General features: G+C 35.2%; 1 protein-coding gene across 7 annotated transcripts in view; it reads left to right on the forward strand.

Moving 5' to 3' along the window:
* Window positions 1-20,996, forward strand: part of DIAPH2 (diaphanous related formin 2) — a 921,502-nt gene that overhangs the window by 366,127 nt on the left and 534,379 nt on the right. The gene's annotated exons all lie outside the window — the stretch shown is intronic.

Raw genomic sequence — 20,996 nt, forward strand, 5'->3', positions numbered from 1 at the left:
ACAAGGAATGAGAGCAGGGAAGACAAGGAGAGACATGGGCGTCATCATGGAAGCAGAGGTAATTGAGCTGTGCCTTTACAGCTGAGTAGATTTAGACATTTAATACTATGTTTGAGGGTGGGGGAAAGATATTTTCAGCAGAATAAATTGTATATTGAAAACCCTGGTGCTTCTAATGTCATATTCCCAGGCAATAGTAGGTATATAACATGTGGGTAGACTACAAGGTTCGTGTTGGAGATGGGGGAAGCAGGGGTACCTTTAGGGGAAATGGCAGAAAATGGTGTTAAAAAGGCAAGTTTGAGCTGGATTATGAGGTCCCTTAAATGCTAGTCTAAGAAATTCAGACTTTAATTGTTAAGAAATTTGGAAGCATTGAGGGATCTTAGAAGCCAGACAGGAGCAGAGCTGTATTTAAGGAAGTCAAATGGAAGAGTATAAGATGAGAGGGCCTGAGAGTCTGAATAGGCATAATGCCTTTGGGAATGAAGATGAGAAGAATAAGAGCACAAATGCTGAGTTAGAATCTCTAGGAGTAGGGAATTTATTATTGTTGTGCAATAGGGTATAGGGAAGAGTTAAATATGATTTTATATTAAACATGCTTATTATTTCTTGTACATTTATCTGTGGGACTATTTTAGGGCCTAGCATGAGGGTTGATATCCTTCAGAGGAGATTTATGTTTGCTTTTGCTGGGTTGCAAAACCAACCTAGGCTGATGTTAATATTTTTGGCTTAAGGTTTTCTTTTTTTTAAAGACTCTTGAGGAGCTATGAATTCAGGCTGCATGAAGGCTGGCTTTGGACTAGGAAATTATCAGAGAAGATTTTTACTTTCTCCATCCAGCACCAAGGTTTGTTATGGGCAATTTTCTTTTCAGGCCCCATGAGAGATGAGCAAGTTTATTTCTAATTTACTGTTAAACTGAGGTGTGATCCTCTGGGGTTTGTAGGACCATTACCTATTACTCTTTCCACTTTGATTAGGCCCTGGGCTTGGTTTCTATTGCCCCATACTTGAGGCCTTGAAAACTGATGCTCAAGTTCATCTGGGTTCAGAATATTCACTCAAGGTCAAAGCTGACTCCACTGATATTTATCTCTCTAAGTTTATCTTTCTCTTAGTTTTTGGCCTCCAGGTATTCCTTACTTTCTTGCCAGGTTATCTGTACATTTTAAATTATTTTTTTAAATATTCATCATGTTTAGTTCTTTTCACAGGTAGTTGATATCAGGGTACATATTCTATCATACTTTCAGAAACAGAAATTAAGGTGATCCCTTCTCACATGGACATGTGACATCTCAGAATGACTTTATTCTTGTTATAGTTTCCTAAACATGAGATATTGGTACTAGAATACAGAAATTATGGTACCTGGCCTTTTCTGATGTAACTTAGTTTTTTTATTAATACTCATTTTTAGAATAGGGAAACACACTATTATAACTACCTATTGAAGAATCAGAGTGATTCAGGAGGTGATTTCATGGGCAAGAACTATGTTCTGTCGATAGTTCAAGTTTCCAGTCCCTCTTTCACACAATTCTTCCCTTCTCCATTCACAAAAGAAATACCTTAAAAGAGAAAAGTCTAAGAAAAAAATCAATACAGTCTACACAGATCATTATCTTATTAATGGACCTTTAGTAATGAATGTACATGTGCTTTGTGTGGATATATGTGATTTTTGATTTTTCAGTTCAGGACTAGAGGGCATTGAATGAAAGCTGCCTGCATGCAGTCACTTCAGGCTCTAGGATCACCCACAGTGGCTCTGCTTATCATATAGAGTGACTTGACATTGTAGGATTTTGCCATAGGAAAATCTGTCTTAGTTTTATCTGCCACCAGTAATGGGTTTTACCGGGGAAACACATATGTCAGCTGTTAAGTTTCATAGTAGTGATGGAAATTGAAAACATAATCATAGATTAGCCATTTTTAAGTGTAATATGCACCAATGAATGACTGTGACATCTTAAATGCATTTTGTTTATAGATATAGAGGTTGAAGGTCAATAACTGGAAAGGCTGGCCTTTAATTTCTTAGATTAGGATGCAATTTAATTTCTAACATGTATAATTTAAGAATTTTTACAGTTTGGCAATATAGTTCTTTCATTGAATTCAATAAGCTTTATTTTCATTGTCTACTATGTGTCAAATTGGTACTACTTTCTAGTGATATAACGATTCTCAAGATATTGCTGATGGCTTTGAGTGACTCACACTTAATGGAGGAGCCAGATATCTAAACTAATGATAGTGCAGTATATTAAGTGCTACATCCAAGATAGGGAGAAAACTCTGTAGAGGCCCAGAGGAGGGAATAATTAATTCTGCTTGGAAGAGTTCAGGAAGGCATCTCAAAGGAGATGGCATTTTAGCCTAGCCAAATGTGTTCAGGTTGAGAAGGAATGGAATATAAAAAACATTCAACAAAGGTATTCCGCAAAGGTATACAGGCTTGGGATGTCCTGATTTTGTCTAATAGTGAGTAATCTGGTTTGGGTAGAGCATTGGGACACCAGGGTGCTATTAAGTTAATTTGGAGCCAGATTTTAAAAGGTACTAAATTCCCTACTTATTACTTAAGCTTTATCATATACATAGGGAGAAAAAATAAGGATAAGTAATAATATCTTAACATTTTAAAAAGATAACCCCAGTAATGAATGTGTAGAAGAAATTGGAGTAAAGGGGAGGAAAAAAATGCAAAACAAAACAAAAATAGGAGTGACTACTGTAATTTCATAGCTCTTCTATACACCCTAATACATTGTTATAGCTATTCATTTGTCCATCTGAAAGCAAAGACTGTGCTTTAATCTTTTCTTTCTTTTTAATTTAATTTATTTATTTATTTATTTGTTTATTTTAGCGACAGGGTCTTATTCTGTCACCCAGGCCGCCATACCTGGCTAGTTTAATTTTTTTTTTTTTTCACTTTTGTAAACATGAGGTCTTATTCTGTTGTCTGGGCTCAAAGGATCCTCCCGCCTCGGCCTCCCAAAGTGCTGGGATTACAGGTGTGAGCCACCACACCTGGCATTTAATCATTTTTGCATTTACATTGCTTGTATATGATCATGCATGTTATAACTGTAGAATAAGTGAATTAATGAATGAAAGATCTAAGCAATAATTATTGAGGGCTCTAAACAGGGCAGTAGAAATTTAGGCAGAATTTTGCAGGTGGAGGGCAGGCTTAGGGAGAGAAGATTCAAAAATGGCTTGAACGTTTCTTATTTCTATGCTATATATTTTGTTATGATGCCTTTCACTGGAGTAGGGAACAGACACAACACTTCTCAGGTAACTGAGAATGAGTTCATGTTGGAGCATATTTATTTGGAGGTCCTGTGGAAGAGATAAGAGTTGGATTTATGGGTCTGCAACCCAGAGGGAAAAACCTGGGCTGAAGATACAGATGCAAGAAACATAAGCACATAGATTAATGATTGAAGTCAGGGTAGTGGATTGCACAGGGCAAAAATATAAAGTAAAAAGGCTAGAGCATGGGGACTTTGGGGTCACTAATATATAAGGAGTAGGTAGAAGTAGAGAATACAATATGGAAAACAGACTAGTCAGAAGCATAGGATTGTTTATCAGAGAAGGCTGGTCTTTGAAGTCATTGAGAAGAAAGTTTCAAGAAAAAAACTATTAGTAATTTAATAAATTCAGTAGCTTCCTATATCGATGTATATACATATAGGTAAATATGTAACATACTTATATTAATACAGAGTTGAATGATAGCAAGGTCACTCCTATCTGTTGTTATCAAATTTCAGATCTTAAACCAGTAGGACAATTTCTAGGAAGAACACTTCATGATTCATTTCTCAACTAAGAGAATAGTGCTCTTATTTTTCTAGTGATCAGCTTGAAGTAGTTTTTTTCATTATGTGTGTTTATGCCTTGCAGTTTCATTGATTACATACTTTAAAAGGTTTTAATGTGGCCAAGTATTGAGGATGTAGCTGTAAAAGCCTTTATGTGGTGGTAAACTCCAGCATTTAATAACTGCTAGAAATGCAATATCTTCCCTCTTATTGTATTTGACAGTTTTTTTGTTATTATTTTGATACTCTTTATTTTGCCAAGAGTTAACTCATTCCTAAAGGTATTTTATGCCAGGGAAATTTCATTCCACTTTGTATAGTAGGCTAGGTTTTATATTAACCTTTGAGTGTGCATTTTTACTGTGGATTATACATTACTGGAATTACTTAAGCAAAATTCATACTGAGATTCTTTATTTTAAAACTGATGATGACCATACGTATTAAAGGGCTAGCTCAGAAAACTGCCAGCAAATAATCATCTTTGCCTTTGGGAAATAGTGAAGTCATTGCATCGTGCTTGAATTACCATAGACTGTATCAGCAGATACACTCATTGATTCATTTCTGTTCTTTTTGTTAAACCAAATTTTTCTTTCATCGTTTTTAGTAATGTAATTTTCTATGTCTGGTATGCTTACCTGTAATTTGACAGAACCCCATTTCTTTGTATATCTCACTCTATTAGACTACATGTAGTACAGTGTTTGTAGAGGGGGCCATTAACTAGGAATTGATATTTACAAAGGTGCCTATTAAGTGCCGGTCACTCTGCTTTGTTTTAAACATAGTTCACTTAATGAAATGATAGGCAAATATACTAAGGGAGGGAATTTGTTGTAGTGGAATGAATATGCATTGAAAGCATAGGTTTGATCTAGGTTTGAATCCCAGATCTAATAGTCATTTGGTGGACGAAGTCACTTCACGGGTCTGAGCCGAAGCTTTTGTATGGTAAAAATGGGATCCTATCTTGAAGAGTTATTATGATAATTAAATTGTTGAGAGATACAATCTAAGATATTCATTAAATAGAAGATATATAATAACATCATTGATAATTACTATTAGAAAGGAAATTAGACGTTTGCTTTGCTTTGAGTGCTATTACTAAATGATGAGTCGTATGTGGCAAAAGGAGATGTGGAACATACAGGCAATCGCCTTTTAAATAAAACCTGAAACAAAAATTAATTGAAATGTTAGTTTGGCAGTTATGTTGGATTATATACGTTTCTTAAGGCTAGTGACTTGTTTCCTGGAATTCTTTCACTTCATAGGGTAACACCTTGCCCCCTACCAGGAACTTAGCTATTTCTTTAATTTTATTACATTGAAGCTGCTTGAGGAAGCATGCTTTTTTCACTAAAAGGACCCAGCAAATTTCATTCTTTCATTGGAATATTTTCTCTTAATATGACTACAAATGCAGTTAGTAAGTTGAAAAAGCCACCTGTTGTCGTATTGGCAGGCCACCTAACTGTTCTGTCTGTACTTGGTGTGCAGGGAAGCTTGAATAACTACCATTAGGCCTGCACAGTGTCAGATTTCACATACTCATGACACCGTAGGTAATTGGGTGACAGCCAGTTTATTTCAATCAGCTAATGTTATAGATAAATACTTCATATTTTAGGTTAGCCCTGATATCACAGAATGGAATAATGTTCTAATCCTCATTAGCAGTTTGTTATGCAGCAACTTTTTGTATGCCAATAAAAATGGCATAGGCTGCTGCTTTGGTGGCATTTCCCCTTGAACATGCCATTTTATTCATTTGTTGACTCAGATAGATGGAGTTGTCATGTTTCTTTGTTGGAAATGTTGACAGAACCTTGTGGGCTGTGCTTGTATAAACGTTTGGTTCTCTAAACAATAATTTTCAATTTAGCTCTGTTGCTACTGCTACATACTACTTTTCTCTTTCTGTCACACTGGGAAATTCTATTTTGTTGTCAGTAAAAAAAAAGGGTGTGGTACTTGCTTACTGTCTATGTAGACTTTATTTTGCTAGTTGATTTCATTAAAGAGCGATTCCAGGAAGCTTTGGGCCATTGTATCACCTTGTCTCATTCCATTATATGTATTGATGCAACATGGATCGTTGAACAGTATAATCTCTTTTGCACGGTTCCTATTGATTTTATCCAGTAAATCATTGTCTGCTGGGTTTGTTCTGAAATCATTTTGTGCATAAAAACTATTCTTGAATTTGACAATCAGGTGCCTTCTGGTAATAGATAAACTTACACAAAACTGGAATCCAGTCACTTTTTGTCTCCTTCACACTATATAGTTATCTTTCCTACTAAACTGATCAAGTGAGTGATCTCTATTCAGCAAATGTTTCTATGCCCTTTCTCATTTCTTGTAATATGGCTTCTCTTATCATTGCTCTTTTGAAATTGCTCTATATGATCTGAAATGGCCTATTTTCTTCTGGTCTTTTTTTTTTTTTTTTAAGGATTTAGACTATGCTTGACCTTCCTGCTACTTTTGACACTGTTGATTACTTTCTCTTATTGAAACATTTTCCTTTCTCACTTCTGGGACGATGAACTCCCCTGTTTCTCATACCTTTTTATTGTTCTTTTTGTCCTCTTAATTGGCTGTTCTGTCTTCTCTGGGCTCAACACTTCAGGCATCCTCACTACTTAGGCTTTAGTTACACCTTGAAGACAGAAGATCATCACTTTCACATTTATATTCCTGTACCCTCATTTTTCCACTCTAAAATTTCACATATTTTATTCTCATAATATTTCCTGAGCATCATTTTCCACATACCATGAGAGGAGGGATTGATGTGGGAGATAAAGTTGTACCGTGAATGTTCTCTTCCCTACAAGTTTATAACTTAGATAAGTCAATAAGATGCATACATGAAAATTAATTAAGTAGGGCAGCATGTGGAAAATACCTTTTCAGTGCTAAAGGTAGATGAAGAATGTAGTGGTAATTAGAGAAGATTTCATAGAGAAAGTGACATTTGACTTCGGTCTTAATGGATAGATAAAGGTTTGACAGCAAAAATGTGAAGGGAGATGAACTGAAAATATTTTACAGTCATTCAGGAGTCCTGTCATACTTTTGCTATCTTAGCTACTCTTGTCCTAGTAGACTATAGGCAAAAATCACTTAAAATTAGAAACTGTAATCTCTCCATCTATATTAGGCACACAGAATAACAGTATACACAATAGCTCATGTCATATCCATAAGATGTTAAAAATGTGTATATTTTGGAGGCGGGACTTCAAGGATGATGCTACCTAGAAGTAACTATTTTATTTTCTGTACTCACTTATACCTATTACATCTTATGTGCTTCAGTTTTCTTTAAATAGTGCACCTGGTATCAGATGTAATCTCTGCCTTTTTGAATGTCTTATCAGATTCAGTTCCACGAAATCTAAGTGGAAAGCTAGATATATAGTTGACCCTTGAGTAACATGGGGATTGGGGTGCTGACCGCCCGCCATGCAGTTGAAAACTCGAGAATAACTTTTGACTCCCAAAAAACTTTACTAATAGTCTACTATTGACCAAAAGTCTTACAGATAACATAAACAGTGGATTAACACATGTTTTTGTACTTTATATTATATTTTACATGTGTTACATACTGTATTCTTACAATAAAGTAGGACAGAGATGAAAACGTTGTGAAGAAAATTTTAAGACAGAGAAAATATATTTACTGTTCATTAAGTGGAAGTGGATCACCATAAAAGTCTTCATTCTTGTCATCTTCATGTTGAGTAGGCTGAGAAGGAAAGGGAAGAGGAGAGATTGGTCTTGCAGTCTAGGGTGGCAGAAGAGGAAGAAAATTTGTATAAGTGGACCCTTGGCTGTTCAAACCTATGATGTTCAAGGGTCAGCTGTATTCTGCCCTTTTTCATTCTTCTTCATGGATTGTCACAGCCAACTCTGGAATCTATGTTTTTTAACTGATATTTTAGTAAAATTTTCCATTAAGAAACAGGAATTTATTGTATCTTATAAGCCAGTTTGAATTTTTAATTTGATTTTATTACAACACTTTTGTTCCAAATTTTACGTATTTACTTCCTGCTCTGTCTCTGTAGTTATAACCAGTTCTTAAGTTCAGATTCAAAGCATTCTGTGCTAAAAGCAGAGGCACACTTTGGTGGCAGCCATGAGGGAAGCAACAATGATCCCCCACAGTGATAGGACTGAAGTGGCTGGGGTGAAGTAAAGGCCAGCCTAATGGCGAGCACAGCAGGTTTGAAATAGTTTGCTAGGAAAAAGAGTCAGCAGGTTGCTGTCCTGATCCAGTCAAATACATTTGCTGTCTGCGACTATTAGCAGTTGCTTCTTACCTGGCTATTATCTTCAATAAGTTTCTAGTAAAACCTTCAATTTGTAGGATTTCTGATTTTTTTTTTAACATAAGGCAGATTTCATTCTATTCTTTATGAGATGTTTTTTATTTTGTATGGTAATAGCTCTATCCGCAGTCTACAGATTTCAGAAAACTAGTAAGAATTTTAGGGGCCATATATTGAGGATCCACCGTACATTTGAGTTTTGCTTTGCCTTCAGATTTAGTGTTTAATCTTAAACATTGCATTCATCTTATATATGCCTTTATAAACAGTATAGGACCCTCTATTATCTAACTCTTGGCTACAAAATTAATAAGAGGTGCACAGTGGGCAATTACCCATTATTTTACTATAAATGACTAGTCTTATGTTTTTGTTCTATATTGTTTGCAGTAATGTTATGAATGCTCTACAGCACTGAATATAGTATTAAACGGTAGTTCTCACAGAAGACGGAGTTTGTCATAGCTGAGCTGTTATCCAACAATTTTTTTTTTAAGTTCTTAAAAGCTTACAGTCCAAACTGTTTCTGGCATTTAGTTGAATAAATACCTCATGGAAATTCATTGTTAAACTGAAACTACCTAAGTATAATATATTTCATGATACACAAACGCACACGTGCGCATGCACACACACACACACACGCAACAGTTGTGATTGTCAATATTAAAAGTAAACTCAATATTAAACTGAGTTTACTTTTTGGATAGGTTTCATAACAAGTTGACTCCATTTACATTGATAAATAGGTTACATGTTAAAATCAGGTTTATTTTCATAGATAGTATCAACATGCTACTTGCTAACTGAAACGGACCTTGACGTAAAGCAGAGTATTAGACTCAGGAATGTGCACTTTCAGTAGAATATGGTTTCTGAGATCTGTTGCTCTAAGGCCCACAAGCTTTAAAATGACTACATGGTGTCCAAAAGCAATGAAACTAAGCTATGATGTGCTTGCTTAACATTTTGTCTAGCTCAGTTCTGGACTTTTATTAGATTGAATTTTCTCTCTTTTGAAGACTCCAGTTTTTAATTGAATAAAAAATTTTTTCACTTCCTATTTTGCATATTCCAAGTCTTTGCCTGCCTTGATTGTTTTTAGTGACCTGGCAGAATAGGTGTGTGTGTATAGCAAGCAAGAATACACTCATTTTTGGGCTGGACACAGTGGCTTACGCCTGTAATCCCGGCACTTTGGGAGGCTGAGGCAGGTGGATCACGAGGCCAGGAGTTCGAGACCAGCTTGACCAACATGGTGAAACCCCATCTCTACTAAAAAAAAAATATACAAAAATTAGCTGGGCATGGTGGAGCACGCCTGTAATCCCAGCTACTCAGGAGGCTGACACAAGAGAATTGCTTGAACCCAGGAGGCAGAGGTTGCAGTAGGCCGAGATCGCACCACTGCACTCCAGCCTGGGCAACAGATTGAGACTCCGTCTCAAAAAAAAAAAAAAAAAAAAAAAGGATTTGCTCATTTTTAACTGCTTTTGATTTCCTTTTCAACAGCAGATTATTATTATTTTTTCTTTTCCCGTCTTCTCTACCCCTGTGACACCTGTACCTATAAAAGGGGAGAAAGGCAGTGGTATCTTATATTCATTTTAGTATTTATTATTTACATAAATAGTTTTAATTAATGCATTTTATGCATTCTTATTCTAACTTATTCTAAGAACTTATATATCCCTAGCACAGTGATAGATTTTACAAATATGTGCAAGATCCTTGCCCTCAATGGTATATCTAGTTTGTAATTGATTTAAAAATTAACGGAGTGTACCTTGAGGATCCTTTGTTCTTTCATAAAATCTCATTATTTGTCATTCCTATGAGACCAATGGTTGACCAAGTATTGCCTTCAGTGTTAGATTCCAAGATTTGGAAGATATTATAAAGAGGGCTTTCATGGGTTACTGTTAACAATATTTGCACTTTTCTATTTGGGAAGTATTTATTGAGCTAGTATAGAGTGTTGTGTTGTGTACTACAGAGCAGATTTTCTAAACCTTGCTAATACTTGGAATTACCTGAGGAGCTCTTAAGAGGTACAGGTCCTGAGGCCCTACCTGCAGAGATTTCAGCATGCTAATTCAGTAGGTATGAGTGTGTTAGAATTCAGATCACAAGTAAATGAGAGAATAGGAGGGAAGGACAGGGAGATGGTGCCAGGCATTCTTCTGAGATGCTTGGTAGTATAACAGGATAATAGACTGAGGAGGAAGAGGGTAGTGAGTCTGTTCAGGAAACAAGAGAACTTAAAGCTTATTTGAATTTTATTCTCATATGTCTTTTTACATTTCCAAAATGGTCTCAAATATTACTTTTCTGCTTTCAAATAGAATGTCACCAACAGACTAAACTTGACTTAAAAAAAGAAACAAGGAGCCAAATGGGATTTCTAGTTCTAGATCCCTGAGGAATCGCCACACTGACTTCCACAATGGTTGAACTAGTTTACAGTCCCACCAACAGTGTAAAAGTGTTCCTATTTCTCCACATCCTCTCCAGCACCTGTTGTTTCCTGACTTTTTAATGATTGCCATTCTAACTGGTGTGAGATGATATCTCATAGTGGTTTTGATTTGCATTTATCTGATGGCCAGTGATGATGGACTGGATTAAGAAAATGTGGCACATATACACCATGGAATACTATGCAGCCATAAAAAATGATGAGTTCATGTCCTTTGTAGGGACATGGATGAAATTGGAAACCATCATTCTCAGTAAACTATCGCAAGAACAAAAAAACAAACACCGCATATTCTCACTCATAGGTGGGAATTGAACAATGAGATCACATGGACACAGGAAGGGGAATATCACACTCTGGGGACTGTGGTGGGGAGGGGGGAGGGGGAGGGATAGCATTGGGAGATATACCTAATGCTAGACGACGAGTTAGTGGGTGCAGCAAACCAGCATGGCACATGTATACATATGTAACTAACCTGCACAATGTGCACATGTACCCTAAAACTTAAAGTACAATTAAAAAATAATAATAAAAAAAAAAAAAAAAAAAGAAACAAGGAGCCAGGTGTGGTGGCTCATGCCTGTAATCCCAGCACTTTGGGAGGCTGAGATGGGTGGATTACTTGAGGTCAGGAGTTCGAGACCAGCCTGGCCAACATGGTGAAACCCAGTCTCTACCAAAAATGAAAAAAAATAGCCAGGCATGGTGGCAGGTGCCTGTAATCCCAGCTACTCGGGAGGCTGAGGCAGGAGAATGGCTTGAACCTGGGAGGCAGGGGTTGCAGTGAGCTGAGATCATGCCACTCCTCTCCAGCCTGAACAATAGAGGGAAACTCTGTCTCAAAAAAAAAAAAAAAAAAAAGAAGGAAATGAAATCTTCAGGTCCTCCCTATCTTACTCTTCTCAGAATTATTCTAATGTTTTGATCACCTGCAACAGTATACACTGATGTGGTTTCTGAACTAAAGAAAATTACTGCTGAAAGATAAAATTGAAACCAGTTGGAATCCAAATGGGGAAAACAGGGACAGTCTAACTTGATGTTTCCCATTGAGCTCAGCCAGCAACAAACAAATTGAGAGACTCAGTAATATTTTTATGTGCATAGAATAAGAACTGTATTATATGAAATACAAAAGTCTGATTTATGTGTGTGTGTTTGTTTTTACAGAACTTGCTCTTCATTTTATTATAAACCAGTATGTCCCAAGTGAAACATTACCGAACACTGTAGCTGCTTATGAGCTCTCATTCAACCCCAATAAGGATGGGATAGTAGAAACTAATTTTTTAATTTTATTAAAGTTGAGCTGCGTTTTCAGTCATTTTACATGAAAACGTATGTGAGACTATATGGGGAATAAAATAAAGGACAGTTACAGTTTTCGATGAGATAATTGATCCCTGTAGGAATGACACATTCAAAAACCATGAGGAGTATAAATGTGTTTGATTATGTGTATCCTACTTGAAAAACAGAATGTCAACAATTATAGCAAGGAGCTTCTAGATCCTAATTTGCAGGGGGAGTGTTGAACATTTTCTCATATTTGCAAAAGTGGAAGCAAGTATAAATTGACCTCAGTTGCAGAAGGAAGGGGATAAGGAATCAGACATTTATTGAACATCTTGTTATGTCAGGGGTTTGGAAACTATGGTCTGCAGGCCAAATCTAGCTGACCAACTATTTTTGTAAACAAGATGTTATTGGAACACTTCCATCCTTATTTGTTTACTTAGTGTTTCTGGCTGCCTTCACAATACAATAGCAGAGTTGAGTTGTTGCAACAAAGATGGTATAACTTGCAAAGCCTGAAATATTCACTATCTAGCCTTATAGAAAAAGTTCGCTGACCTTCTTTATGTTACTGGAGCTTTTACATGTATGTGCCATTTCTTTCTCACAACATTCCTATGAAGCAGGTGTCATCGGCACATGGTATAAATAATCTAAATTTCCTATACTTCAAACCTGATGAATACATTTTTAATACCCACATTTTCAAAGTCCTGAATCCCTACTTACATGATATCTAAAATTTGTCTCAACTGCTTTTCAAAGACTCTCCTGGTTGATTCTGGGAGTCTCTGGGAATGGAGGTGATCAGAAACTAATCAGCTAATGTTCTTTGGCTTTGGATTCTTCCTCTTGCCTATGCCTTCTGTGAGCATATAGCTCCACTCTACACAACCATTTTTTTTCATCTGGCAACTCCTCTGAGCCCTTGGATTCCTGACATAATCTCCAACCCTCTCACTCCAGTTCTTTGTACATAAGTTATATGGCTGGACTAGATAAGTATGGAACACATACCCCACCCCCCTCAACACCATTGTTCCATCTCTCGTCTCTAGTCTTTATCTTCCCCTGCAACCATAAAAAATTAATAACACCCAGCACCTCCTGCAGCAATCACCAGCCATCAAATTCAGAATTATATTTCAGGCAAATAAGGATACCAAGCCATGTGTAATGAAAAGAAACCACAGCTTTGAGTTAATATTCAGGAAGGCACAGCAAAACACTTTGATTAGGGCCACAAGGAAGAACTCTATGAGGAATATTAAAGTGCGGGTTATGCTCAGCATCTCCACGGAAGTTTTTTATCTCAAATTATTTAGTAATAATATGTAGGAGGCAACTGTGAGTCTCCTAGTCTGAAAAGTCCTACATTGTCAGTTTGAGATTATGGCTACAAATATTTCAGGGTGTTACTTTGTTGAGTCTTACTCAGCAAGGTTAATGTATGTAGCATTAAACTGAATTGTGTGTAGGATCTGCACCAAGCTGAGATGGACCATATCAAATCAGAAAAGCCTGTGTGTGATGAATGCCCAGACTGTATTCTCAACAAGAATTGTCCTGTTGGCCTAGTGATACTGGTTTTTGTAGCATCGCAATTCCTACAGATATGCCTTTCTTAGTACTTTGTTTGATGCACTTAGCTCTTGGAGTTGATTGCTGGACTCACTGATTCGTGACAGGAATTCTGACATTTAAAATAACAGGAAGTTCTCTGAATAAATGGGATAGCGAGAAAAATGTCAGTTCGTACTTAGAAAGCCAGAGACAACCAGTGGGTAAAGTGACTGACTTGAGCTTGAATAAGGTAATTCATATAGGTTAAAGGTTAACAGGAAACCACCTTGACAACCTCATTTGTCAAATATAGTCATGTACCACAAAACGATGTTTTGGTCAACAATGGACCGCTTATATGATGATGATTCCATAAGATTATAATGGAGCTGAAAAATCCCAACTGCCTAGTGACATGTAGCCATTGTAACATTCTAGTGCAATGCATTACTCACATGTTTGTGGTGATGTTGTTGCAAACATACTGTGCTGCCAGTAATATATAAGTATAGCACGTACAATTATGTACGATGTTGTTGCAAACATACTGTGCTGCCAGTAATATGTAAGTATAGCATGTACAATTATGTACAGTACATAATACTTGATAATAATAAACAACCATGTTACTGGTTTATGTATTTACTGTATTTTTCATTGTTATTTTAGAGTGTACTCTTGTTAAAAAAAAAAAAAGTTAACAGTAAAACAGCCTCAGGCAGGTCTTTCACATGGTATTCCAAAAGAAGTCATTGTTATCATAGGAGGTGACAGCTCCATGTGTGTTATTGCCCCTTGAAGACCTTCCAGTGGGACAAGATGTAGAGGTGGACGACAGTGATATTGATGATCTTGACCCTGTACAGGCCTAGGCTAATGTGTGTGTTTGTGTCTTAGTTTTTAACAGAAAGGTTTAAAAAGTAAAAATTTTAAAAAAGTTTAAACAGGAAAACGCTTACAGAATAAGGATATAGAGAAAATATTTTGTACAGCTGTGCAATGTGTTTGTATTTTAAGTGTGATTACAAGAGTCAAAAGTTTAAAAAAAACAAAAAGTTTATAATTACTATAAGCTAAGTTTAAGTTATTATTGAAGAAAGAACATTTCTGTGAATTTGGTGTAGCCTATGTGTACAGCCTATGTCTATAGTGGTGTACAGTAATGTCTTAGGCCTTCACATTCATTCACCACTTACTCACTGACTCACCCAGAGTACTGTCCAGTTTTGTAAGCTACCTTCATGCTAAGTGCTGTATGCAGCTAAACCATTTTTTATCTTTCATATCATAATTTTACTGTACCATTTCTATGTTTAAATATGTTTAGATATACAAATACCATTTTGTTACAATTGCCTACAATATTCAGTACAGTAACATGCTGTACAGGTTTGTAGCCTAGGAGCAATAGGCTACTAACCTGTGAAGTAGGCTATACCATGTAGGTTTGTGTAAGTGAACCGTATAATGTTCGCATAATGACAAAATCATCTAAAGAAGAACTTCTCAGAATGTATCCACATCATTAAACAAGATGTAAGTGTACTACTTTGAGGTAAAAACCATACTTCAGTTTTGGTATTTAAGTTACCACTTCAAACAAGGGAAATTCTTCCCTAAAACCTCTAAGACAACTTTATTTGTCCTTCCTAAAATATACATTACCTGCTGAGTTATTGAGGCCCATTTGAAAATACACAACATTAGCTATGCACGCTGTTAAACATAATGTTCTGGTGACATTTAGCAGTGTTCAGTAATTGGCTTAATGAACAGGTGTGCAAGTATATTAGTTATGCAGATGTTAATTTGCAGTAACATGTGCTTCCTGATTTGGGGTGTTCTTGTATAAACTACAACCAGTAAGATTTGTTCCTTAATTAGGAAATCACTACAAAGTATGTCTGTGTTATCCCTACCATTACAACCATTAGTCTTGTTTAATGTGCTCTGAACTTCAGAAACATTCTTAGTAATGCCATTCCTATTGCTTCAGGTACTATGCAGGTGTCAGAATGAAATCTACCTTTCTGTGGGATGCCTTGGTTAGTGTGCAGCTGTAGGCAACATGGAGAGGGGAAGCTTCACAGCTGTAATATGTAGCATGTGCGAGGAGACAGAAATGGAATCTCTTCCTGCCTATTGCATCAGCTTTCCCTCCTAAGGTTTGGTAAACACATGTGTTATTCCTCACAAAACAGACTCGATAACAATTGAACACAAAATAGTGGTTCCTTACAAACAGATTCATCTTTACCAGCATTTTTAATTATTCTTTTCCATATTGTTTGTAATTCCTGTCTACACTTGGCCCTTGGGATTTCCAAGGTTAACAGTTTGTAGACTATAAAAATGGATAGGAATGTTTGTGAGATTTATTCATATGATTTTTATTTTTATGTCAAAAAATAGGAAATTACAAAGGCTAATTTAGCAAATGCCCATCTACCAGCCACCCAAAATGAACAGATGTTAACATTTAGTCATATTTACTCCAGATCTTTGCTTTTAAGGAAATAAAACATTAAAGTTAAAATGGAAGTTTCCAAGGTTCTACCTATTCCAGCATTAGATTCCTCCTCTTAGGCAACCACTGTCATTAACTGGTGAATATCTAGTTTATGTTTTTATAATTTTGCTACATATATACTCATCCATCAACAATACACAAGATTAGTCTCTTTTATTTTTAATTTAGATGAATATTATACTGCATGTACCATTTTCCATAGCTTTAATTTTTCCACTCAGCATTGTATTTGGCATCAATCCTTGTTGAAATATATAGCTGTAATACAATCACTGTAAATGCTGTGTGATATTACATTGTATTAATATGCCACAATTTATCCATTTCATAACCCCTGGGCACATGGGCTGTTTATAACTTTTCTACTGTTATAAACACTGTTGAAGTGAACATTTTTGTCTCCTTGACCACTTGACCTACAAGCAGAAATGTTGGGCTATGTTTATGACAAGGATACCTTCAAATATATTAGATGTTGATACATGCGTTTTTTAAGTCATTGCTGAATATTTACTGTCAACCATTGGCATAATCAAATTCTTCTTCGTATCTTCATCAATACTTGGTATTGTGAGACTTAAAAAATTTTTCAATTTGATGACTGTTAATGGTATTTCTTCAGTTATTTTCATTTGCATTTCCCTGATCACTGGTGAAGTTGAGCATGTTTTCATTACTAGCTATATGACCTTGGGCATATGATCAAGTTTGTCCTTGATTTCCTCATTTGTAAAATGACAGTGGTTAATACCTATCATATAAAGTGGTATAAAAATTAATGCCAGATACAGAGCAGATATGTAATAAAAATTTGATTTTTGTGGTGCTTGTGAAGATTGTATTGGTGGTTACCAGTAGTAAAACTACTACTACTGCTGTTATTTTTGTTTTTTAATACTCTCATCTGTTGTGTATTGCATATGAATTTATCTATTGATCTAATCTTCTTTGCCCTTTTTTTCCATCAGGTTCATGTGATATTTCCAGAAATGCATAGATAAAGATGATTCAGAATACAGTAGAAAATAACAAAAAAAATCATTAAACCTGTCACATGCAAAAACCAGAGTAGATTTCCCATACCTTTCATTGCCATTCTTGCATTCATTTTAATATTATCAAGTCATTAATTGAAATTAAAATATTGTATATTTCAACCAATATGTTAAAAAATTATTTCCATGTAGCTGGAATCACCTCTGGAATTGTATCCACATGGATAAAATATGGATTTAAGTATATATGGATCACAATTCTTATATTTGTATGTTATATGTAAAAGAACAATTGGCATTTACTTGTTAAATATACAAATATGTATGCGTGAAGTTACATAAATATACAAATATGTATGCATGAAGTTACATAAATTTTCAGTGTGTTTGTTGACACTACTATTATTAGCTTTATTTACCCTGGCTTTGTATATAGTGTACTTTTTTGTTTGTTTGTTTTCCTGAGACGGAGTTTCTCTCTTGTTGTCCAGGCTGGAATGCAGTGGCGCAATCTTGGCACACTGCAACCTCCGCCTCCCGGGTTCAAGTGATTCTCCTGCCTCAGCCTCCTGAGTAGCTGGGATTACAGGCACCCGCCACCACGCCCGGCTAATTTTTGTATTTTTTAGTAGAGACAGGATTTCACCATATTGGCCAGGCTGGTCTCGAACTCCTGACGTCAGGTGATCTGCCCGCCTCAGCCTCCCAAAGTGTTGAGATTACACCCAGCCTGTATGTAGTGTACTTAATAGGAAGGGACATCCTTTTAATTCTCCTCATATTTCTTATAATATGATGCAACACATAATGTGATGCTGATGATGTTCCCTGTATAGAACTATGCTTGCACTAAGAAAATGAGAATTTACTGAGTGGTATACATGTATTCACCTAAGCTATATTTTATGGATATTTTATGGTACCTAAGCTATATATTTTATGGATTCTTTATAACATTTATAAAGAAAATTATAAATGTTAGGTACCTTTTGGGGATACTTCCATAATTAGTGGTTTACATATGACCATGCAGTATGAGTAGATATTTATGTGTTGTTTACCATTGTATGCTCATGCTAAGCTAATTCATAGTAGGTGCTCAAGAAATATTTGGTAGATTAATGAATGTGATTCTGGCTATAGAAATCAGTCTTTCTCACTGAAATTTTAAGATAAAGTAGTTATACAAATTTTACTATGATTCATGGTTAGTTATCACTATGTAAATCATCCAATGTTGCCTATTTAAAATATCTTAATACTTGCTACAAATTATAATATCTTGTCACATGTTCTGTGTATCCACTGGGATATCAGAAATTAATAGGAGATTCCTGAACATTGCCTATATTAAATTGGGGAAAGAATATAACCATGTTTACTTTATTTATGCTGATGAGCATTTCTCAGTTGTAAAGGAATACATTTATAGCACAATTGCTTGTAAAAATCCATGTATTAAAGGAAATATAAGAATACTCAGTGGGCATTTTATCTTAGATAATGAGTATCTTGATGTTAACATATCTTTAATAATAATATAAATGTCTTCATTATTAGGATTATCTTCCTACAGACAGTATTTTATAATGTTTCATTATTCTATTAGCAGTGCCAATTTACACACTCAAATTAATTCAATATATTGGATTCAAACCCATTTGCAATATGTTTTTTCATTTGTACGGGGAAGGTCTCGTTTGACTGTAGGCCTCATTATGAACCTGAGGACCATAGGGCAATTGATGATAAAATCAATTCATGAAGTTTTTGTATCGAAACTTAAAAAAACTTTTTAGTTTCATCCAAGTAACTTCAAATAATTATAGAATTGCTATTTATTTAATGTTTTGTAACCATTAGAAACATACAGAATAAAAGTATCCTAGGATAAGTGACATTTTGAGGTCACTATGAAAGCAGGCAATTTTTAACATATGATGTGTTGAACACTATAGGGATATTTGATGTCTCATTGCTGTTCTTTGAATTCTCTATTTATCTAAGCCTGTGGTCATGATCCCTAAGGAATGCTTTTAAAACAAGAAAGCCAAAGGCAATAATAGCCACTGGTCTGTAATTATTTATCATGGCAAAAATATGATTAGTTCTGAAAGCCTGTCTAGTTAGAGAACTGTTCTAAACTTGTTTTTCTCTAGTGATTCTCAGAAAAGCAGTGCCCACTCATGGAATTCTTATAACTTTTCGAACCCAGGATTTAAACCGAGTTATATAACACAAGGAAAATATGTTGAGATTCAAGAAAGAAAACTATGAACTATAGATATTTAGGGCATCTAATCTTAATTTTAAACAATTTGTTCACTTGAAAAGGGGAGAGGCTAGACCATATTTTAATTAAAAAATGCAAAAATATAAAGTCATTAAATGAGCATTATCTATTCCTGGGTTAGTCAGGATCCTGTTAGTTTGCAGAACCATCTTTATAGGTCCTTCATGGCACAACATGTTTTTCTTATATGTACTTGGCTAATTAGTCTCCCATAGTGAATTTTAAGGCATATTGAGATATTAGGAAAATTTTCTTGACTATTTCCTTGACTGGGTTCAAATTAGTGAATGATTCTAGAAGTAATTTCAATATGATTCAGATATTTCACATTTTATAGACAAAGGGCATGACTATTGGACTGTCATTTTCTTGTATACAATTGTCTTAAGCTGGAACTGGCTTGACAATTAGAATAAATTAAAATGTTGATTATTGCATATGAAAGACTATGCTCTTAGAAAGATCCTTTGAAGAATATTTGAGATATGTTTTAATATATTTTAAAACATATTTAGAAATATATACAGATAAATATCAACATAAAATATATTCTTTTAATATATTTTAAGAGAAATACATTAAAAGTCACTTTTCTTCCAGTAGCAATGACTATTATGTTGAATCCACATGGCAAACTGCTTGCCATGTCTCATAAGATCATAATTTCTAAGTATAATTATCCATTCTCCTTAGACTGCACATAACTTTAGATTGGCCAGTCTGGTAAAATTTAGCACTGTTAGGAGTTTAGTTATCCAGGTAATTTATTTTATTAATATCTGGTATTTCTGTAGTATGCTCATTTAATTTTTCTGTATTTTGTACCATTAAAACAAAGGAAGTCTTAACGGACTTCCAGTATTTTGATGAATTCTGTAGAATGTTGCTTCCAAGATGGTAACATCTGTGAACATATTGCCTAAGTAAAAGTGTACTGTGGTTTTATGTTGCTTTTTCTCTAAAAAAGTGAGGTATTATTTCTCAATAATGCATTTGTGGTCTTTTTAACAAAGATAAGGTGAATTAAAATAATATCATTATTGCCTCAAAATGAAGTTACCTTTTTAACATTGATAAAGCAGCAGCATGATTATGGTCATATATGAACCAGTGATGTAATTTAGCAGCATGAATTTGGGGGCAAGGACCTAACACTCTACTTGACTGAAAAAGTACTAGCTTTACTTTTCTCATATTTTCTGATGGCCCCATTACTTACAACCCTGTTTTTATATTGGAAAAGGTAAACTGCCAACCCTTGAGTACAATGGTAGCTATAAAATTTCTATACCGGAGGGGTTTGGGGATTTAACTTAATGCTTTATTTTCATAGCAGACAGCCACATTGTTTTTTGGGCCGGCCTACTTGGGGAGTTGGCTGATGGAGGTTATGGAAGGCTAAAGCCACTCCTTGGCACTGCTACTCCTTACCCTTTCAGTCCTTTAAACTGTTTTTAATTATACTGTTACCTTCTAAAGAAAGCAAAGTAAATCTTCTGTTCTAAGGAAGCAAATAGTATTTTTCAAATAGCGAGGGATACAAAGCTAAATTACTCAAAAGAACACATTGCTGAGTCTGTTTAATTACATGTATGCAAATGGTGCTACTGTTGTACAAATTGCAAATGGTT

Source organism: Pan paniscus, chromosome X (genome assembly GCF_029289425.2).
Source record: "Pan paniscus chromosome X, NHGRI_mPanPan1-v2.0_pri, whole genome shotgun sequence".
NCBI classification, from domain to species: domain Eukaryota; kingdom Metazoa; phylum Chordata; class Mammalia; order Primates; family Hominidae; genus Pan; species Pan paniscus.